General features: G+C 34.4%; 1 long non-coding RNA gene across 1 annotated transcript; it reads right to left on the bottom strand.

Annotated features, from left to right (window-relative positions):
* Positions 1-18956: 18956 nt before the first annotated feature.
* Positions 18957-20877, bottom strand: LOC116423141. The gene is made up of 2 exons (XR_004233610.1): positions 20639-20877; positions 18957-19276 (listed from the first exon to the last, which is right to left on the bottom strand). It is a non-coding gene; the product is annotated as an uncharacterized LOC116423141 (long non-coding RNA).
* Positions 20878-21259: the final 382 nt, after the last annotated feature.

Raw genomic sequence — 21259 nt, 5'->3', positions numbered from 1 at the left:
TCAAGATTCAATATAATATTTCTTTATTTGGAACCGTAAAAGATGAAAGAAAAATATAAACTACATGCCCCATTGACTAGGAGTGGGTATTACTTGAGTATATAGAAAACCCTTCCCCAAAACATAAATACCTTCTTGGTTATTTCCACTAAGGTCCAAAAGAAAAAATTGAATCACTTTATGATAACAAATTGGGGAAATGGTTTCTCTCTTGTCCCATTCCCCATTCAACATCTCTTCCAGTTGGAGTTGGTTTTATATAACCTTTCTAATTTTATGTAAACTCTCCCAATTTTGTCTCCTTTATTCTGGCCCTTATCCTCTGCCTGCATTCCTATTCCAACCGGAGGCTTCCATTTGGTCTAGCCTTGTCCAGGTATAGTAGACCCATTAAAGATTCATATACATAAGACTTAATTAAGAGGGGATTACTCTCACACTAGATATAAAATCTCTAGTTGTGTGATTGTGGGCAAATTGTGGATTTTCCTAGATCCTGATTTTTTCCCATCTATAAAATAGATTACCTGTATCATAGAACTGTTGTAAGAAAAGTGTTTTATAAAGTATTTTATGAATGTAAACTAGTATTTAAAATAATTTCATTTAAGATTATAACACATTTATTTTCTAAGGACTTGGGAGCAAATAATAGAATGAAAGTTAAAAGCAAGAATTGAGAAAATATATTTAATCATTTCTTTCTGACTTAATCTAAAGAATGCTTCCAAAACTGAGACTTTCCTGCTGGATGAGCTCTATATGTGATCTATTACCCTGAGAGATTAAATTTTATTCTTGCTTAGCTGGTGCTTATCATCTAGTTATGTCTTATCTTCATGAACTTCCAATCTAATCCTTTAGTATGCAGTTTAACAATAATTTATTTAAAAAAAAGTTATAATGTACCACTGGCCAATTCACTTCCTTTCTTAAAGTCATAAATAGGGTTAAACAGGTCTTTGTTTTCAGGGAATTTAAAAAATTTTAACACCTTCCTGGGTATGATCTTTCCTCTGTTCTCCTCCTCCAGGGACTTAATCTTCTATCCAACCTCTCACTATAGCAAAAACAGGGGCAGAAGTAGACTTGTTCTTTCTATATTTCCTCAGATTTCTGTAGCTTTCAGAATCTCTCCCAGGAAACTTTTCCTTCCCCTAGTAGTCACACCTTCAGTGAGAATTCCTTCTTCTTTACTTAGAAATACTTAATCACATCTCTGTCTTCTGGAAATAGTTCTCTGTAACCCAGAGTTAATCACGTTTTTGTCTTCTGGAAAAACCTCTCTGTAATCCAGAGCAGAGCTAATTGATTGGGATGGGATAATTCCAGGCTTTGCCACAGATTTCCATCAGGTTTGATGGCCTTCTGTTGAGTCTAGGACATGGGACTCCAGAACTTTATTCTTCCCACTTTATTCAAAGGTCTTTATGAATTCCACATTACCCTAGGCATGGAACAAACTCTCTAGATTGACTTCAAAAGAAAAAAGAAGCATTTCTAATTCTAAAAAAAAGATAATAGAGAAAAAAAAAATCTGGATCAGTATACAGAAGCATTTTCAACAAATAGAGATGAAAAGGCAATGGGCTGCCTCATGAGGTAATTAGTCTCCCTAACATTGCTGAAATCTACTCATCAGCATTGTTGTAGAGGGAATTTATCCCTTGGGCAGGGACTTAGATTAGATGATATCTAAAAGCTCCTCTATCTTTATGATTCTATATCACACCATGAGTGTGAGTCAGACTTAGGTCATAGTTCATATTCTCTTGATAGTGACATCAAAAGACCTTTTTTGAAAAAGCATACTATTCTTCTTGATATCTCCCTCAAAGTTTCGAGAGGTAACTTCCAAACATTTTAAAACCCTGATCTATGACCCATTATCATTCTGTTGCCATTGACTTTATCTAAGCCATAATTACTCTCCCTGATAGCAGGCACTATCTCTAAATAATTTTTGTGCCTCTTCCAGTGACTGGCTGATGGAATCTATTAAAATTTTTAACTTGATGCTTGCTTTGGCAGCACATATATAAAAATTGGAATAATAGATACAAGTTTTCATTTGGCCTCAAGCAAAGATGACATGCCACTGTTCCAAATTTTAAATAAGAGCATCTATCAATCCATAATGGTACTCTTAGGATTTATAGAAATACAACTATGAAAAATTTTTATAGGAATAAAGGAAAATTTAAATAAATGGGGAATTAGTCATAGTAAATGGATGTCATGCCAATGTAGTGAAGATTATAATATTACATAAGATCAATTTATGGATTTGATGCAATACTGATTAAATTGCCAATGTATTACTTGATAAAAGCAAATAAAATTATAGCAGAATTCATTTGGAAGAAAAAAATATTAATTGAAAATAACTTTTTAAAAAAATAGATAAGAGGTGAGCCTTATATTATCAAATCTCTGAATATATTCTAAAGCATTAATCATTAAAACTATTAGAAATTGCTTTAGTTTAGTTTTTTTTCTGAAGCAATTGGGGTTAAGTGACTTGCCCAGGGTCACACAGCTAGGAGATGTCAAGTGTCTCAGGTCATATTTGAACTCAGGTCCTCCTGACTGCAGGGCTGGTGCTCCAACCACTGCACCAACTAGCTGTCTCCAAAATTGCTTTAGGTAGGGAGAAGGGAGAGAATCTGAAACTCAAAAGTTTAAAAAAAACATTAAAAAAATTGTTTAAATTAACTGGGGAAAATATTAAATAAATAAATAAAATTAAAAATAATAAAATAATAAAATGAGAAATGATCTCTACATTTCCCTCTTTTAAAAATGCTTTAAAAAAACTTAAAAAAAAAAGAATCAGTGGAATAAGTAAAATACCCAAGACTCTGAAGCAATAATGATACAGTAAAACAAGAATAATAAAAATAGCTTTAAAAGAGTAATAAAAATACTTTGCATTTATATAAAATTGTAAGGATTGCATGACACTTTACATGCCTTTTGATCCTCACAACAACTTTGTGCTTATTTTCATTTTATAGATATGCTTATTATATGCTTATTCTCATTTTATAGATGTGCAAACTAAGACAGAGAGAGGTTAAAAGACAAGTCACATAGCTAATAAGTGTTTGAAAGAGAACCCTTATATTTTTGACCTAGAACAACATGAAACTTACTTTTAAACTCAGTTTGTTTGCTAATTTTACCTTGGACAAATAAATAAGATATGTAGTTAATTCTTTCAATCTCTTGTACTTTTAATATGTATTGTTGTTGAATTTATCTTTACACCAGTCATTTCTGTGAAGAAAAAATAAAAACCCTCTCCTTGCTGCATATGGAACATAGCCTTGTGACAAAGGATAACAATTACGCAAAAACATCTAGTAATCATATCAGATAATTTACAAAACATTTTGCTTCTTCCATGAGTACAGTAGTATGTTAAATGATCTCCTCTCTGGTATCTCCATTTTTTTCTTTTTTTTCCCCAGTTACTCTTCCCCAGTTGACTTCTCTTCAGTTATTTTTCAATTTACATTTCTGTCTATATTATAGACACTGTGTATGTGTGTGTATACATACACATATATATTTTTATTTTACAGTTAGCATAAAGATTCCCACAATTTTTTCTGAATTTTTCATATTTGGGATTTTTTTTTCTGCAGTGCAATAGGAGACCATTACTATATTCATATACCATAATTTTTCCTCATACTTTGATAGACTTTCTCTCTGTTGCAAATTCTTTACTACCAAAAGAATTCTGTCATAAGTATGTTGGACTTTTGTTTCAGTCTTTGTCTTCCTTTATGTAAAAACTCAGTCATGTGATTTCTGGGTCAAAGAGCTTGAGAGTTTGGGCCCTTTTCTTGCACAAATTTTGAACCAATTCACAGCTCTCCCTTCTCACAACCTTAACTATTCCCATGTTTTGAGTTCTATGGAGTGAAGCCTCAGGATTGTTTCAGTTTTAATTTCCCTAACCATTAATTTGGACATATTTTCATATGATCATTTATATTTTTCAGTTCTTAAAATTGTTAGTATCCTTTTATTATTTAAAGGTTGTTTTGGTGGCAGGTAAAGCAGAGAGTAGAAAAATGGCTTCCAGTCAGGAAGGATGGAGTTGAAATCTGGCTTCAGACACTTATTAGTTGTATAATTCACTTAACTTGACTTAGTTGACAATTCACAACTCCAGTTTGCCTCAGTTTCCTTATCTGAAAAATGAAAATGATAATAATACTCAATTCTCAGAATTGTTGTGAGGATAAAATGAGATATTTATGAAATGTGTATCACAATGTCTAGCACATTATAGATTCTCTATATATACTTAGTCCATTCCCAATTTTTCTGTTACCAACTAGGTAGTATACTAGATATAACACTGAATTTGGAATCAGAAAGATAAGAGTTTAAATTCTTATAAGCACTTATGAACTATGTAATCCTGGGCAAATCACTCTACTTTATTCAAAATGGGTTTCCTCATCTATATTTGAGGATAATTAGAATACCAACTTACAGGGTTGCTATAAGTAAAGAAACAAATGAGATAATATTTGTGAAGTTCTTTCAAATTTCAAAACACTATATAATTTATTTATTATCAATCAATAGGTCTTGTTATCTATTTGTATTAGTTCCTATCTGTTTTAAATCGGAACTATCTGTATTAGATATTTAGATTATAATATTTGGTGGAATTTTTTTCACCTTTCTTTTCTCTTACCCTGTCTATGTTTATGTCTGCAAAAACTTGTTTAATTTTATGGAGTAAAAATTCATTTTTTCCTATTCTATACATTGTTTTGATTTTGATTTCTTTTGTGTCTTGTAGTTAAGGATCCTCCCCAGTCAGAGTTATGAAAAGTATCTGATCTTATGCTTTTCTAATTTTATCAATTCAAAGATGACTAGGAAAAAAGGAAAATAACCTATATGTATTAAATTATTTATAGTTGCTCTCTTTGTGGTGTCAAAGAACTAGAAATTGCAAATAAAGCTGGCAATTAGGGAATGGCTGAACAGGCTGTGGAATATGATCATTATGGAATATTACTATGCTATAAGAAGTGATGAATTCAATGATCTTAGGAAAAATATAGCTAGACTTGAATGAAATAATGAACAAAATTAGCAGAATCAAGAGAATATTGTATACAACAACAGCAATATTTTAAGAACAACTTGGAGTGAATAAAACATTGCAATTATTATAATTACCCAAATTAACTACAAAGGATATATGAAGGAAGACTCTATCTGCCCCAGGAAAAAGAACTAATAAATAGAAATGTGTTGTCAACCACTATCAAGATATATGGTATAATTGGTTGAAAACCAGTTTTAGAGTCAAGAAATTTGGGGTCAAATTCTAGTTAAGAAAAATATTGCTTGTGTGATTCTGGGCAAATCATTTAAACTAATGGATAATATCATAGAAATAATTTCTTCATTTGGATGTTCTTTGTACCAGTATGATCACAGATTCAAGCATTATATTATCTACTAACAGTCTGGATGATTACAAATTAATAATATAGTTTGAAGTATATTAATACAGCCTGATTCATTTGTATTTTTTCATTATTTTCTTTGATACTATAGATTTTTTATTGTTCCAAATGAATTTTGTTGTGCTTTTGTCTAGTTCTATAAAGTTCTATAAAGTAAGTATATTAAATAAGAATAATATTACAATTTAAAATTAAGTAGATTTCTTCTCTATATATGTGTGTGTGTTGTGTATGTATATGAGAAAGAGACAGAGACACACACAGAGAGAAGAAATAGAGAAAGAGAGAGAGAGAGAGAGGAAAGACAGACAAATAGAGAGAGAAGAGTGAGACAGATGGAGAGAGACAGAGAGAATAGAACTTGGAAAGCAGACCTGGAAAGCTAGTATTTCAACATGTCCCTTATATTTAATTTACTTCCCTGGAGATTTCAGGGAATTGCCAATGATTAAGTTTCAGGACTCTTGGTTGAACTGAGATATCTTACTACCAGTGTGAGAGCTATGTATTATCTGGTATATATTTATCTGTGTAACTTCTCCAATATCTGTTTACTATTTGCTCTGATAAATGAATATACCATTATCCCTTATACATTTCATAACATAAGGTTAAGAATGTGGCATCTCCATGATCTGGAAAATATACACAAAAATTTTTGGCTCTCATTTCATATCAGAGAAGAAATCTGATTATTATGGTATTAAAAGATAAAATATATTGATATTATACAATGGTATACATGCATTGTATGTATTTATAAGTTTCTAAACTTTTTGTCCTCTGCTGGCCCTTTACATGTTACCTGCAGCTACCTCAAAACTCCCTCAGAATTCTCATTTAATTTCTTATGCTGACCTGCAATATATTAAAATATATATGGAAGGGATAACTATATTCTTCACTGTCACAGTTTTTGGTGTAATTTTGTGGGAAGGATGAAATTCTTTTTATAGGTGATACCCCATAATCTTTAAGCAATAGAGTCTAAGAAAACAACTTGAAACTAAAAGGGGCAGATAGATAATTCTAGGGCAGGTTAGGTGATATAATAGATAGAATGTGAGACCTATAGTTAGGAGCACTCATCTTCCCTGAGTTCAATTCTGGCCTCAGGGACATACTAATTGTGTGACCTTAGGTAAGTCATTTAACTCTGCTTCTGTTTCTTCATATGTAAAATGAGTTGGAGAAAGAAATGACAAACCATTCCATTATCTCCATCAAGAAAACACTAAATGGAGCCACAAAGAGTTGAACATGACTGAAAAAATGACTGGACAGAAGCCCTCTCTGAGGAGATTGGAATAGCCAGCCTTTTATGGTTTCTTCTCTGACTCCCTTTTAGGTGGGAATTGAAGAGTCATGGGTTTCATTCAAGAAATATCAAAATCTTCCCTGGAGCCTCATTTAAACAAAACCATGTAGAAAAACACACAACTTGCATAAGCAACATGGATTTTGCATGGACATGTTCTTTTTTTCTCTCAAGAGAATATAAGCTCCCTGAAGGAATGATTGGTTTCATTATTGTGTTTGTACCTTCTATGCCTGAAATAGTGCCTAGTGCATAGTAAGTTTTAAATGAAAGCTTATTGATTAATTGGTTAGCTGATTAACTAACCAAGATAACTTAGCTGATTAATATCATAGCAAGGACAAGAAATCAGGTGTCTCAGCTCCTAGATACAATAAAATTTGTACTTTTATCTACCTTTTCTCTCTTTGCTTTAGCATAGGAGATCAGGAAATCTATCTAAGTAAGAAAAAGAAAATCATCTCTGAAGTTTCACACAATATTTAAATAAAATGCTCCATAATTAGAACAGGATTTCTTTGAATATAATAGAGGCTAATCACTGGAGTTCTTTGATCAACTTGATTGCCCCATTGAAATTCATATAGACAGTCAGCCTCATAATAATATTCTGTGTATTAGACTGTACCAGAAAGGAAACGCACCTGCACAGAGTAAATAATATTTCTTTCCATTGTACTTATATCCAAATCATTCATGCTAACAGTTTTGTGCTCCCTTGTAAGCTGATATTGCTCAAGAACTGGCAAGAATGTTTTCTTCTCTGATAGAAACCTGGATTTTAGTGGTGGTTAGGAATTTACACTATTCAGACCTCTCATAGTAACCCCCAAACCAATAGGATGTAATTGAAGTTTTAGGGGCCTCTGCTACTACCTCTCCAATTACTCTAGATACTTCCCCATTGCCCTAGGTACTTCCTTCCCTTGAGTGCTGAAAAACAGCCATGATTTCTGCTATGTAGTTGAGAATGAAAGCTATTACTTCTAGATACTGCATTCTCAACTATTCTCACTTCCAACTTTGCTGTGTCTAGACTGAGAAGCTGCTGTGTCTCAGACTAATGATTATGTGGATCCCCTGTCAATGACAATTGAGAATATGTGGCTCCCATGTTCCTTGCCCTAAGGCATCTGTTAATGGTTATTAGTCAGGAGTAAGTCTTTAATGATTCTTCCTTTCTTCTTCCCTCTTGCGCCTTCTAATCCTTGCTTTGTTAAAAGGCAAAGGGACCAAAAAGTAGCCTCACTATACACTTATACACACTATACAGGACTATTACAGGACAAGACTCAATCATAATACTTTATCCTTTAGACCAAGACTTCTTAAACTTTTTCCACTTGCAATCCCTTTTCACCCAAGAAATTTTTCGGTGACCCTGTCTTGAATCTGAACCTAGGTATATCTGGCAATGTTTGTGTATGTGTAGTCCAAAATGTGCATGTTGTATGGTAAGAACCAAGACTACAGTGAAGTTGCAAAATGCATTATGGACAAGGATTGCCAAAAACACCTTGGATTCATTACACATTTGATTTTGAATTAAATTTTGATTGTTATACTCAGAAATATTTAAAAACTGTTGCCAGTTTTTTTGTGATTTCCACATTCAGTTTCACATCCTCAGACTTTAAGAAACTTTGCTCTAGAATGAGACCTTCTTAACTTTTCATTTCTGACAAGGGCTATTTTGACAATCTGGTGAAACTACTGGATCCTACTCTCTGCCAATAATGAAGTTTTTAAATGCATAAAATAAAATATATAGAATTACAAAAGAAAATAATTATTTTGAAATGCTATTATCAAAATTTTAAAACATTCACCTAGGCTAAGAATTTTTAGTATAAGATAAACCCAGGAGTGTGTCAATCCCTGTTATGGAGATATAATCAAATTTTAAGCAAAGATTCTTCAGGCTATAGGTTCATTAAATTGATCAAAGAACTCTTTATGGTAAAATGACAAGTAGAAGTCACATAACTTTAGAATTGGAAGGAACCTTAAGGATCCAACTATTCTAATTCAATTTTTTCCATCTGAGAACTTGGGCTCAGACAGGTTATAAATGATTTTTCTGCTGTCATACCCAATTCATGGAAGAGGTTACACTAGAATCTAAGATTCCTTGGTCCTCGTTGTTATTGGTCCATTGGAGCTGACTCTTTTTTTTTACCAGAGGCAATTGGGGTTAAGTGACTTGCCCAGGGTCACACAGCCAGGAAGTGTTAAGTGTACAAAGTCAGATTTGAACTTAGGTCCTCCTGAAGTCAGGGCTGGTGCTCTATCCACTATACCAATTAGCTACCCCATTGTCTAACTCTTAGTGATACCATATGGCACTTTCTTGACAAAGATATCAAAGTAATTGCCATTTCCTTCTCCACCTCATTTTATAGGTGAAGAAACTGAGGCAAACAGGATTCGGTGACTTGACCAAAGTCCCATAGCTGGTAAGTATCTGAGGCTAGATTTGAACTCAGACCTCCCTAACCTGGAGTTCTATCTACTATACCACCAAGCTGGCCTGTCTTCTTCACTGTACTATTAATCAGTCAACTAGGACACAATTACAGAACACCTTTTGGATTCAGAGGACTTACTTGGAGATACTAAATCCTGAAATGAGAAATCTTAAAAAACAGACCAGCCTGCTTCTCTGTTTGGTTTCTGCTTTCTGCTTTGTGGTCCCTTTTCCTATGTAGGATCTTCAAGAATATGGACTATTTTGTCTTCTTGTATTTGTATCCTTAGTGCTTTGCACAGTGCCTGGCACATGTAAATACTAAATAATGCTCTATCATCTGTCTTTCTTTCTTTCTTTTGTCTATGTATATCTATCAAATGGCTTCCCAGTCTTCTCTATCTTCTCAAAAAAAATGATACAAAGCATAATAGTACAGCTTGAGATAGTAGCCAAAACTTAGTTTCATGGTTAATTCTGAATTTCTTTAAAGGTTCCTAGGCAGAACTTAAATAGATGCAATTTTGTTTGTACTTGAATCCATGTAAAATGACGCACCTTTCCCCAGATGCTCTGATCTGTTGCCCATACCAAGAACCCATATAGCCCAGGAGAATAAACAAACCATTCAGGGCCCTTGGCTTTGTGTATATGTGTGAGTCATGGAGGGGCTGCTTGTAGGAGTATGAAGAAAGATAAACACACAGCAGAACTCTAAGCCTGTTTCTGGAAATCTCACAGAAGGGAACAGATAGCCATTGTTCTGAACCTGTAGAGGCTTATGTGGCTGGAGTAGGCAATGGCTGCTGACTGAGAACTGGAGATGGACGTAATGAGCTAGCAAGAAGAAAAGTCTTTTTGGAAGAAGGTCTTAAAATGGAATGGGAGAATAGGCAAAGCAACAAAAGTCAGTGAAGACCTTAACCAGAGATGCTTTATATCAGGATTCTCAAAAAGAAACAAAATATACTTTCTCAAAGGTAAACCTCCTTCATTTTTTCTTCTGGATAGAAGATAATATATCACTAAGCATATGAATCTGTCAATCCATATTATAGTAAAGGCATCTATCATTCTATTGTCACATGTACATGTCTATAAGATAGAACTTTCACACTGGATTCATTTTAAGAGTTATTAAGGCTTACTATGTACAAAAACATTATTTCAGAACTTCAATCACATGGTAGTGCAAAGCATTTTGGGTTTGGAGTCAGAAAACTTGGACTTGAATCCCAGTCTGCTACTCAAAGCCATAATAGGAATAATTTTCCATGGGGAACAGTCACTAGGGGGGGAGGTAGGGTGTGGTGTAGAGGACTGTCCAATTGGTAGATGTGGTTAATGTGGGTGAAGGAGTGGCCAATTCCCCAGAGATTTTGGCTTATACTCTTGTTGAGGTTAAAGGAAAGGCAAGTCCTGGGCATATGGAAACCATGGAGACAAGGACTCTGAGAGGCAAGCACAAGGAGGTTGTTCTATTGTGTGACTGGCTACTATGGGGAAGAAACATATGCTTCTGGGGAGCTGGTTTCCTCTCACCTGGATGTCAGGGCCCTGGGGCTCTGTCCTAACTGCTACATGCTAGTTTGGGTATTGTTGCAGCTTATGCTCTGTATTATCTTACACAAATCATATCCCATCTCTAAACCTCAGTTTCCACATTTATGGAAATGTGCCTGATTATTGTGCCAGATGATCCTTTGCTATTTTATCTTCTTTTAAACTAGTAGTAGTACCTTTTATAAAATCTTTTTGCTTGTTTTTTAAAGCTTTTTTCTTTTCAAAACATATGCATACATAATTTTTGACATTTATCCCTACAAAACCCTGTGTTCTAATTTTTTTTCTTCCCTCTTCTCACCCCCCTCCCCGTCGGTAAGTGATCCAATATATGTTAAACATGTACAATTCCTCTATACATATTTCCACAAATCTAATAATGCACAAGAAAAATCAGATCAAAAAGGAAAAAAATAAGAAAGAAAACAAAATGCAAGCAAACAACAAAAAAGAGTGAAAATACTATGTTGTGGTTCACATTCAGTTCTCACTGTCTTCTCTCTGAGGGCAGATAGCTTCTTCATAACAAGACTATTAGAACTGGTCTGAATCACCTCATTGCTGATGAGAGCCTCATCCATCAGAATTGATCATTCTATAATCTTGCTGTTGCCGTGTATAAGGATCTCCTGGTTCTGCTCATTTCATTTAGCATCAGTTCATATAAATCTATCCAAGCCTTTCTGAAATCATCCTGCTGAGCATTTCTTATCCAAAAATAATCATAACATTCATATACCATAACTTCTTCAGCCATTCTCCACCTGATGGACATACACTCAGTTTCCAGTTTTTTTTTTTTTTTTTTTGCCACTACCAAAAGAGCTTCCATAAACATTTTTTTTGCAAATGTGGGTCCCTTTCCCTTCTTTATGATCTCTTTAGGATACAAGCTCAGTAGAAACACTACTGGATCAAAGGGTATGTACAGTTTGATAACTCTTTAGTCGCTCTCCAGAATGGTTGAATCAATTCACAACTCCACCAACAATGTATTAGTGACCCATTTTTCCCACATCCCCTCCAACATTCATCATTATCTTTTCCCATCATTTTAGCCAGTCTGAGAGGTGTGTAGTGGTACCTCAGAGTTGTCTTAATTTGTATTTCCCTGATCAATAATGATTTAGAACATCTTTTCATATGAGTAGATATAGTTTTAATTTCTTCATCTGAAAATTGTCTGTTCATATTCTTTGACCTATAAGATTTCTTACACTAAGTTTCCCAACCCATAAAGTGGGGAAAATGACTTTTGTAATACCTAACCTCCCATCCTGAGTTATGGAAAAAAATACTTTGTAAATTTTAAAATGCTCTATCAATATGTGTTATTATATGGTTAAATAGTGCTATGAAATGACATATAAAATGTGAATCTTGGTGAAAGGAAAACCCAGGTTCAAATCTCAGCTCTGACATTGACTGCAAGAATATTGACAAGTCACTGAACTACTTTGAACCTTTGGAAACCTCTAAGGCTAATCACTTGTAAGTGGCTTATCATTTCTGTAGGTATAGAGAATTTCCATAGTGAGGAATTTATAGCTTCTTAATGTATTATGGATTTCATAGGGGAGTATAAAGACACAGAGGACTCAAGAATTTTATAATCTAATCAGAGATATCAATCAGGCACTATAACAATGAAATCATAAAACATTGGAAGTTCATGAAAGAGGTATATCATTTTGTAAATAGCAGGTCTTAATAATAAATGTATGTTGTACAATACAGTTATAGGAATTTAAAGGAGAAATATCTGTCCCCTTATTGCTGTTTTCTTCAGGAAAACAGAATGATATGTATGCCATTTTGCAGATGAGAAAAATGAAGCAAACAGGAATAAGTGACTTGTCCAGTATCACACAAATTATAAGTGTCTAACGCTAGATTTAAACTAATGAAGATTAATTTTATTGATTCCATAGTGTTCTATCCACATGCCATCCAGCTGCCCTCCCTTATCTACTTAAGATTACAACATTTCTCCCTTCTTCTCCCTTGAAATTTTCTTTTTTATTGAAAAGACATGACCATATCACATTCTTTCCTTTTTTTCATAGAAGATTAAGGTGACTGATATTTGTATTCCAAAGGAAGGAGTTCATAGATCCCGTCATCTAGAAAGGATCGTATAAGACATCTAGTCCAGCCTGTTTATTTTATGGATGAGTAAACTGAAGGCTAGGGAGATTGTGAGTTTGCCCCCTGTTACTCAAATAATAGGTTTAGAGATAGGGTCAGACCACAGACCCTCTCCTTTCAGAGCCAGTGCTATTCCCTACCTCATTAATTTTATTGAAACTCTTTGGACTTGGGGTCAGATCTTTTCTTTTCTTATTATTCTACTCATTCCTACCCCCAACTTGAGGATATCTCTCCCATTCGTTGATTTTCTGAAGCACTCAATATATTTCTGCTTCCCATACTTTATTTAATTATTTCACAATCTGGGAAGCATTTTTAGTCCTCCAATTTATATATAATTCAAAATCAAAATAAGTAAAAACAGTCCTGACCATGTTATCTTCCTGTTCAAGAACCTCTAGGGGGATGCCTTATTGCCTCCTTTGATAAAATCTGATATTGGTTATTTAAATATGATTATATATTTTTTCTTTCCTTTCAAAAATAATTATTTACTTAAAACTAAATATAAAATAAGAAAAAACAAAATAGAAAAAGATAGAAAAAGGAAAACAAAATGAAACAAAACATTGTCAAGTGTCCCACAGAATATCAGGAAGGATACAAAATATGTAAAATGAATTTTGATTTTAAGAAAGCATATATAATAACCAAAGACATTATAGCCATGATTACCCATCTTTTTTTGCTTCCTTGTAGGCTATTTTTTGTTTTCCTCTGTGTACTTTTCCCACCCCCCCACCTTTCATCCCTTCATTTTCCCCAGGTAGGCTACAGTTGAGCACAGATATATATATATACACATTCACATCTCTCATATCTATATCTGTCTATTTGTTTATCTATATATATACACATATATGCACCTACAGACATACATAAACACATATATACATATACACCTATACATAGACACACATCTAAAATAATCTTAATAAGGTTAAAATATAATATAGATTTCTCTCTAAGTGCTAGGGACATAAAAAGAAGGAAAAGGTAGTCTCTGCCTTCACAGAACTTACAGTCTAATGATGGAGACAACAAGTAAATATGTACAAAATAGCAGTATACAGATCTAACTGAGGGAAAATGGAAAAATGAAAAACACTAGAATTTTGAAAAAGTGGTGGTTAAGTAATGCTTCTTGGGATTTTAGAGGTGACTTTTAAGTCTGGCTTTAGCCAGAGAGGCAAGTAAGTAGAAATGAGAGAAGATGGGGGGGGTACCCAGGCATGGGGAGCATCTAGAGGGATTGCCCAGAGCCAAGAAATAATGTTTTTTTCCATTGGACAGCAAGGAGGCTATTTCATCTGGACCATTGTATCAAAGAGTATGTGATGGAGAGTAAGGTGTAAGAAGAATGGGAAGTTGAGGGGTTTATATTATGAAAGGCTTTGAACACCAACAAAAAATTTTGTATATGATCCTGGAAATGTTAAAGAGCACTTGGAGGTAATATAGCGAAGTAAGTAATGTGGTTGGAACTGTGCTTAAGAAAAGCACTTTGATGTCTGGATAGAGGATGAAGTGGAGTGGAGAAAAACTTGAGACAGACAGATTCACTAGATAGCTATTACAGTTGTTCATGTATGAGGTAATGAGGAGTCCATACTAAAATGGTGGCTAAATTTGGGAAATGCTTTAAAGGTAAAATTGGCGGACCTTAAGAACAAATTGGATGTGAGAGGTGAGAGATGATGAGTCAAAAATGAGACCAAGGATATGAGCTTGGGAGACTGGTAGGATGGTGTGGTCTTCCACAATAATGGGGAAAATGATGGTGGATGGGACATAGGGCTTAGGAGGAAAGATAATGAAATCAGTTTTAAACATCTTGAGTTTAAGATATTTCCATTCAATTAGAGATGCCTGAAAAGCAATTATAGATAGATATATGACTGAAGGTCAGCATGGTTTTTAGGGTAGGATAGGCAGGTTTGATAATTATCAGAATCGAGACAATGATTAAATCCATGAGAACTGATGAGCTTACCAACTGAAGTAGTATAAAGGGAGAGGAAAAGAGACCCCCCCAGGACTGAGATATTTATGATTAGAAGGTATGATTTAGATAAGGATCCAGCAAAGGAGTCTGAAATGTAGGAGGAGAACCAGAAGAGAGGGGAGATCTGAAAATCTAGATAGAAGAGAGTAACAAGAATAGTATGATCAACAGTGTTTAAAGCTACAGAGAAGTCAAGGATAATGAGGATTAAGGAAGGTCATTGGATTCTCCTAGTCAATATTTATTACCAAAAATCTCTTGATTTTTGTTTATCTGTATACCTGGTTTATACCCATAGTATAATATTATATATAAAAATCTATAATATATAAAGCACAATATTATATATTGCTATATATTATATATAATACGTGTATAAAGACAGTATAAATAATAATATATAACATTATATGAATATAATAATGAAAATTATATTGTATAATAGGAAAGTATGAATTTTTAAAATAGCATAACTATATATAATACATATATATAGACAAATACACACACACACACACACACACACATATACAGTTCTTTTAGGAAAGATACTGTTTCACTATTGTCTTAGAATTTATCTCCAATGCTTGCACACAGTTGGTGCAATTTGTTTAGTGTCTTCCATAAGAATTAATGTTTTACTAGCAATGTGGTAAGTGCTTAGTAAATGTTTGCTCTTTTTTAAAAGACAAGCAGTGTAGCTGTATGTGGTGAATGTTACCCGTCACTTCAGTTAGAAAAGAGGCTGAAGCTATCACACTTCCTGAGTGTGGAACTCCTTAGTTCTGAACTATAGTTTGATATGGTGATATTATATGTTACTAAATTAAGAATTAATATGATGATTCTCTGGAAGGTAAGGGGAGCCAGATTACCTAAGGAAGAGCAAACCTTCCAAGATCAGAAATAAAGTAGATCAAAGCTCCCAAGCCCTTCACTTGTGGGAATAAGATTGTGAGCAGTCCCTGACCTTTCATCCTGAACAAGAGAGGGAAATCTAGTTTTTCTTTTTCCTTTTGAAGTTCAGAGTCTGGAATATAGTAAGCTTTAATAAATGCTTGTTGCCTGACCATTGCATGTACTTCACTGGGTTGTTGTAAGATAACACAATTAAGATAACTAAGATAAGGACTTTAGAGACATCAAAGAATGATATTAACACTACTGTTGAGTATGATCAACTTTCAATTTTTCTGAATTTGGCCACCTATGGCTCATATAACTCATATGCCTAAGGGATCCTCCATCTACAAAACTTTGGATATCAAGGAAAGATTGAAAGATCAGAAGAACAAGCAGAGTAGGTATTGGCCCCATGTCTGGGAGATGATGTTGGACATGAACCATTGAAGTGGGATTAACAAACAAAAAATATAGTTAATTTGGGAAATGTTGTCTGGTTAGGGATAGCAATGAATTCATCTACCTATAGATGTAATAACTTCACTGAGCTCTTGTTTGGGATTGACAGGATTGTACCAGACATGGCCTTTAGAGATGATCCACACCATCACTACCATTACCTTCTTCATTTGATGATGGAAATTGAGTTGTCCCTGACAAGACAGCAATGAACTAAAGTAGCAGGAACCACTGGGTTATCAGTGGTTAGTTTAGCCAGGAATGGCTTTTTTCTCTCTGTCTTAACAGAAGAATGAGTGAATTGGAGCACTAGAATTATGTGCTCTCAGGTTCCTGAGACATGAACAAACTCCTGGAATTTTTGTTGGGTGGTTGAACTAAGAGTCAAGAGATTACCTGTTTTCAACTTCAAACAATGAGAGTTGTTACACCCAAAAAAGAGAAAAGATGATAGATCAGGGAGAGGAACCCAAACTATTGGAGATGTACAAGATTTTGATATTGCTTTATTCCTTGTATTTTAATTCACAAAATTTAACCTTGGCTGGTACATAGGAGGTACTCATTAAATGTGTGTTAATTGATTTAACTGACAACATTTACTGAATTGAACAAGGTCAGGCAATTGCTTACCAGCTCCCCCTTGCGGTTCAGTTTTATTAAACCTTTCCAAACTTTACTATGAAAAACATCTGATGTAAGTGGCAGAATACATACCCCCTCCATCCCCCTCTCCGCTCCCTCCCCCACAAATGGCTTTATAAAAAAAGATGGTGTTGATTTTTTCTATTAATTTTATAGAAGTTGAAATCCACATGACTAATATTTGTATCTTTTATTTGATCTGCAGAATATTGCATTGAATGAGTTAAAGCAAGTACTGCATGATAATAATATTAACATCAAATAACATAAAAATGATATTTTTTAAAATTTGCATTTGCAAGAAAAGCAAATTCCTCCTGTCTTAGAATATCCTTTTTTATTCATCCTATTCCCATTTTTATTATCCTGTTATCCTTCATGATTCAGCTGAAGTGCATATCTTCCATGAAACTTTCCCTGTGCCCTCAACCAGAGACAAACTCTTGCATTAAACAAACTCATATAATAGTTTGTTTGAAGCTTTCTTATGCTTTTATCCAGAAGAATGGAAAATTCTAAACAGTAGGAACTATTATTTTTGTATCTCTAGCTTCTAGCATAGTTCCTGGCATTAAATCCTATCACCGTCTATCAATCTTAGTATATAATTCTTAAAGAGTTGCTTGAAGTTCAGAGAGCTTAATTCATCTTCCTCATGGTTACAAAGTTAGTATCAAAGTAACAGTTAAATCCATAGCTTTCTAACTCCAGATCTAGTACTCTATCCACCATGTTAGACTATTTTTGATGTTTTATTATATTAAAAAAGCTCAGTAAATGATTTTATTATTCTTATTATAGCTTTTTATTTACAAGATATATGCAATTTTCCAGCATTGACAATTGCAAAACCTTTTGTTCCAATTTTTCCCTTTCTTCCCCCCACCCGCTCCCCCATATGGCAGGCAGACCAATACATGTTAAATATGTTAAAGTATATGTTAAATACAATATATGTATACATATCCATAGTTATTTTGCTGCACAAGAAGAATTGGACTTTGAAATAATGTACTATTAATCTGTGAAAGAAATAAAAAATGCAGACAGACAAAAATAGAGGTATTGGAAATGCTATGTAGTGGTTCACACTCATTTCCCAGGGTTCTTTCGCTGGATGTAGCTGGTTCAATTCATTATTGAACAAATGGAACTAATTTGGTTCATCTCATTGTCAAAGAGAACCACACCCATCAGAATTGATCATTATATTATTGTTGAAATATATAATGATTTCCTGGTCCTGCTCATTTCACTCAGCATCAGTTAAAGTCTCTCCAGGCCTTTCTGAAATCATTCTGCTGGTCATTTCTTGCAGAACAATAATATTCCATAAATAACATTCATATACCACAATTTATTCAGTCATTCTCCAATTTTTGAGCATCCTCTCAGTTTCCAGTTTCTAGCCACTACAAAGAGGGCTGCCACAAATATTATTGCGCATACAAGTCCCTTTCCCTTCTTTAAGATCTCTTTGGGATATAAGCCCAGTAGTAACACTGCTGGATGAAAGGGTATGCATAGTTTGATAACTTTTTGATCATAGTTCCAAATTGCTCTCCAGAATGGCTGGATGTATTCATAATTCCACCAACAATGTGTCAGTGTCCCATCAACAAATGATTTTTTTAATTTGGCTGATTATATCCTTTTATCTGATCTGGGTATATGCTTTATCTACCAGACTAGGTTATAAAATCTTTGAAGATAAAAACTGTGCCATATTTGTCTCTGTATTTCCTTTGCAATCTATCATTATTTAAGGAAGATAATAATAGATGTTATTAGGAAAATAATTAATAGATGATTGTAGAAGAATATGTCCAGAACAATGTTGATCTCCCTATCATAAAACCAAGAAGTTATGTTTGTCAAGTAATAAGAAAAAAGGTCCTCAAAATAAGTGTCTAGATAGTTCACATTTTTTCATATATGCACACATACACAATCAGTTTCCTTATTGTTTCTTACACATAATACTTAAATGATGACACTGAATCAAAGGACTAAGGGAATAAGTCTTTTCTTAATACGGGTGAATAAGGGGGAAAATAGATAAGCAGTGATGATCTTCTCTTCTCCTGAATCAGCCTGAGTCCTTGTAGAAACTTCTCAAACTTCTTGCTACCCAGAACAACTTCCTCTTTTTAAAATAGGATGTTTGATGGACTTCTCTTGTCTTGTCTGCTGAGGCAGTCTGCTGTTGCTGGGCCCTTACTGGCATACTGTTTATTGCCAGCATCTGTCTTCTTTTCCTGTGGAAATAAAAGATATGGGCAAGAGAAAAGACATATTTGGTAATGCTTTACTCTCAAGCTTCCTGCTCTGGGGGCTGCCTCAGCTGCAAAATGTTAAAAGAGCTTAAAAAAATAGTAATTCTCCAGCTTGGAATGAATTCCAGACAGACCCTAATGCCTGCAAATTTGTCAGAGGAAGCCAAATCCAGAAAAGCAGAACATGAAGAAGGTTCATTATTTAACTTCAAGAGACGCTCAAATAATCCAACACTCTGGTATTTATGATTTTTCTCCATTTCATTTGGTTTGTAGTTCACAACATTCCCCTCCCCTTACCGCTGATTCCGACCTTCCTTTTAAATTAAACATTGACAGTTATAAAAAGACCTTCACATTACTTGTAAGCCACAAGCATTGCTGGGAAACAGTCTGTTGATACAGGGCTGCTTATGTCAGGGAAGTGTGCAATTCCTTGGAATATTAGTCTAGGGAGGCAGTTCAGGTGATGAGAATGCTTTTTCATGACCACACAGCCCTCTAGTCTTGCTCCCCTCATCCTATGTTAACCAGCATCAACAGAGGATTCTTAACTTAGGGTACATAGTTCCTTTTTGTTTGATTACTGTAATTCAGTTGGTCTCCTTTGTGATCTTATGTTTTTCATTTCAAAATATTATTCTGAGGAGTCCATGAGTTTCACCATTTGGCTAACTCCAAGGTAGCTAAGTAAGATGGTGATTAGAGCACTGGGCTCCTCAAGTCAGGAATAACTAAGTTCAATCTGGTCTCTCTTACTTACCATGTGTATGATTCTGGACAAGTTATTTAACTTCTGTCTGCCTCATGTTTTTGAAATGTAAAATGGGGATGATAATAGCATCTATCTCCTAGGGTTGTTTTGAGCATCAAATAAGTTAATATTTGTAATGTGTTTAGCATAGTGCCTGACATATAGAAGACATTTAATAAATATTTGTTCCCTCCTTATCTCCTACCAAACTGCCCAAGGATCCACAACATAAAAAAGGTTAAAAAAGCCCTGAGAATGATACAATGACTCTATATACACAGACAGACATATATGAAAATACATAGAAGAGAACAAAAAAGATTTCACTTTTTTTGTATTGTACCTTGGTTTACCAAGAAATATGGAATGTCAGTTTATCCTGACTCTTGAAGCTCAGGTAAGGTGGTCTATGACTCACCAAATTCATTCTAACACTTTTTTTGTTCTTCACTAGTCACTGCCACATGGTGGGAGAAGTCAAGGAAATGAACATATTCCCCAAACCTCCTTAAATTACTACATGGGCAATTTCCCCTTTCCTTTCTTGCTTGTCTCATTGGATTGCTAGGATATTTATTTAGTTTGGTTACCTTAAATCCATACTCGTGTACTCCAATAGACCCGGAGGGAGCCATGTGTCCATTTTAGTCAATGGTGGAAGTGCCCACATGAGGACTTGGGAGTCCAGGCTTGAAATGTGGTTTCTTTTTGTGTCAAAATCAGGTTTTCTTTTTTTTTTTCCCTTCTTTTTCCAGAACTGTCCAGCTCATCTCCCTTGGTGCACCTCAACAGTCTATGGTTTGTGTTAGTTCCATGGTGATTGACTGTGTTAGGTCACAAACATTAGACTGTGGCATCACTGAATGAGTCAGACTAGAGGAAAATTGGGTTGGAAATAAAAATGAAGGTTTCAATTTACACTCAGATAACTTCCCACCCCAACCTTAATCATAGTATGTGTGGGTGTAGGGGAAGCCCTCCCTGCCCCACCTCTAGGAATAGATTCAGAAGTCTGGATTGTACTAATAAGGGTTAGGAAAATCCATCCTTGTGGGCACCACCTTTTCCTCCCCCACATGACCCAACCATGACTCTTACAGAATACCTACACATCTGAGTAGAGCAAAAACAAAACAAAACACATTTCAATTAGATGAGAGAATCACAAAATCACTAGAAGTCATCTTAGAGGTCAAATAGCACAGCTCTCT

This window comes from Sarcophilus harrisii, chromosome 4, assembly GCF_902635505.1.
Source record: "Sarcophilus harrisii chromosome 4, mSarHar1.11, whole genome shotgun sequence".
In the NCBI taxonomy this organism is placed as follows: Eukaryota; Metazoa; Chordata; class Mammalia; order Dasyuromorphia; family Dasyuridae; genus Sarcophilus; species Sarcophilus harrisii.
This window is presented reverse-complemented; position numbering and strand designations above follow the sequence as displayed.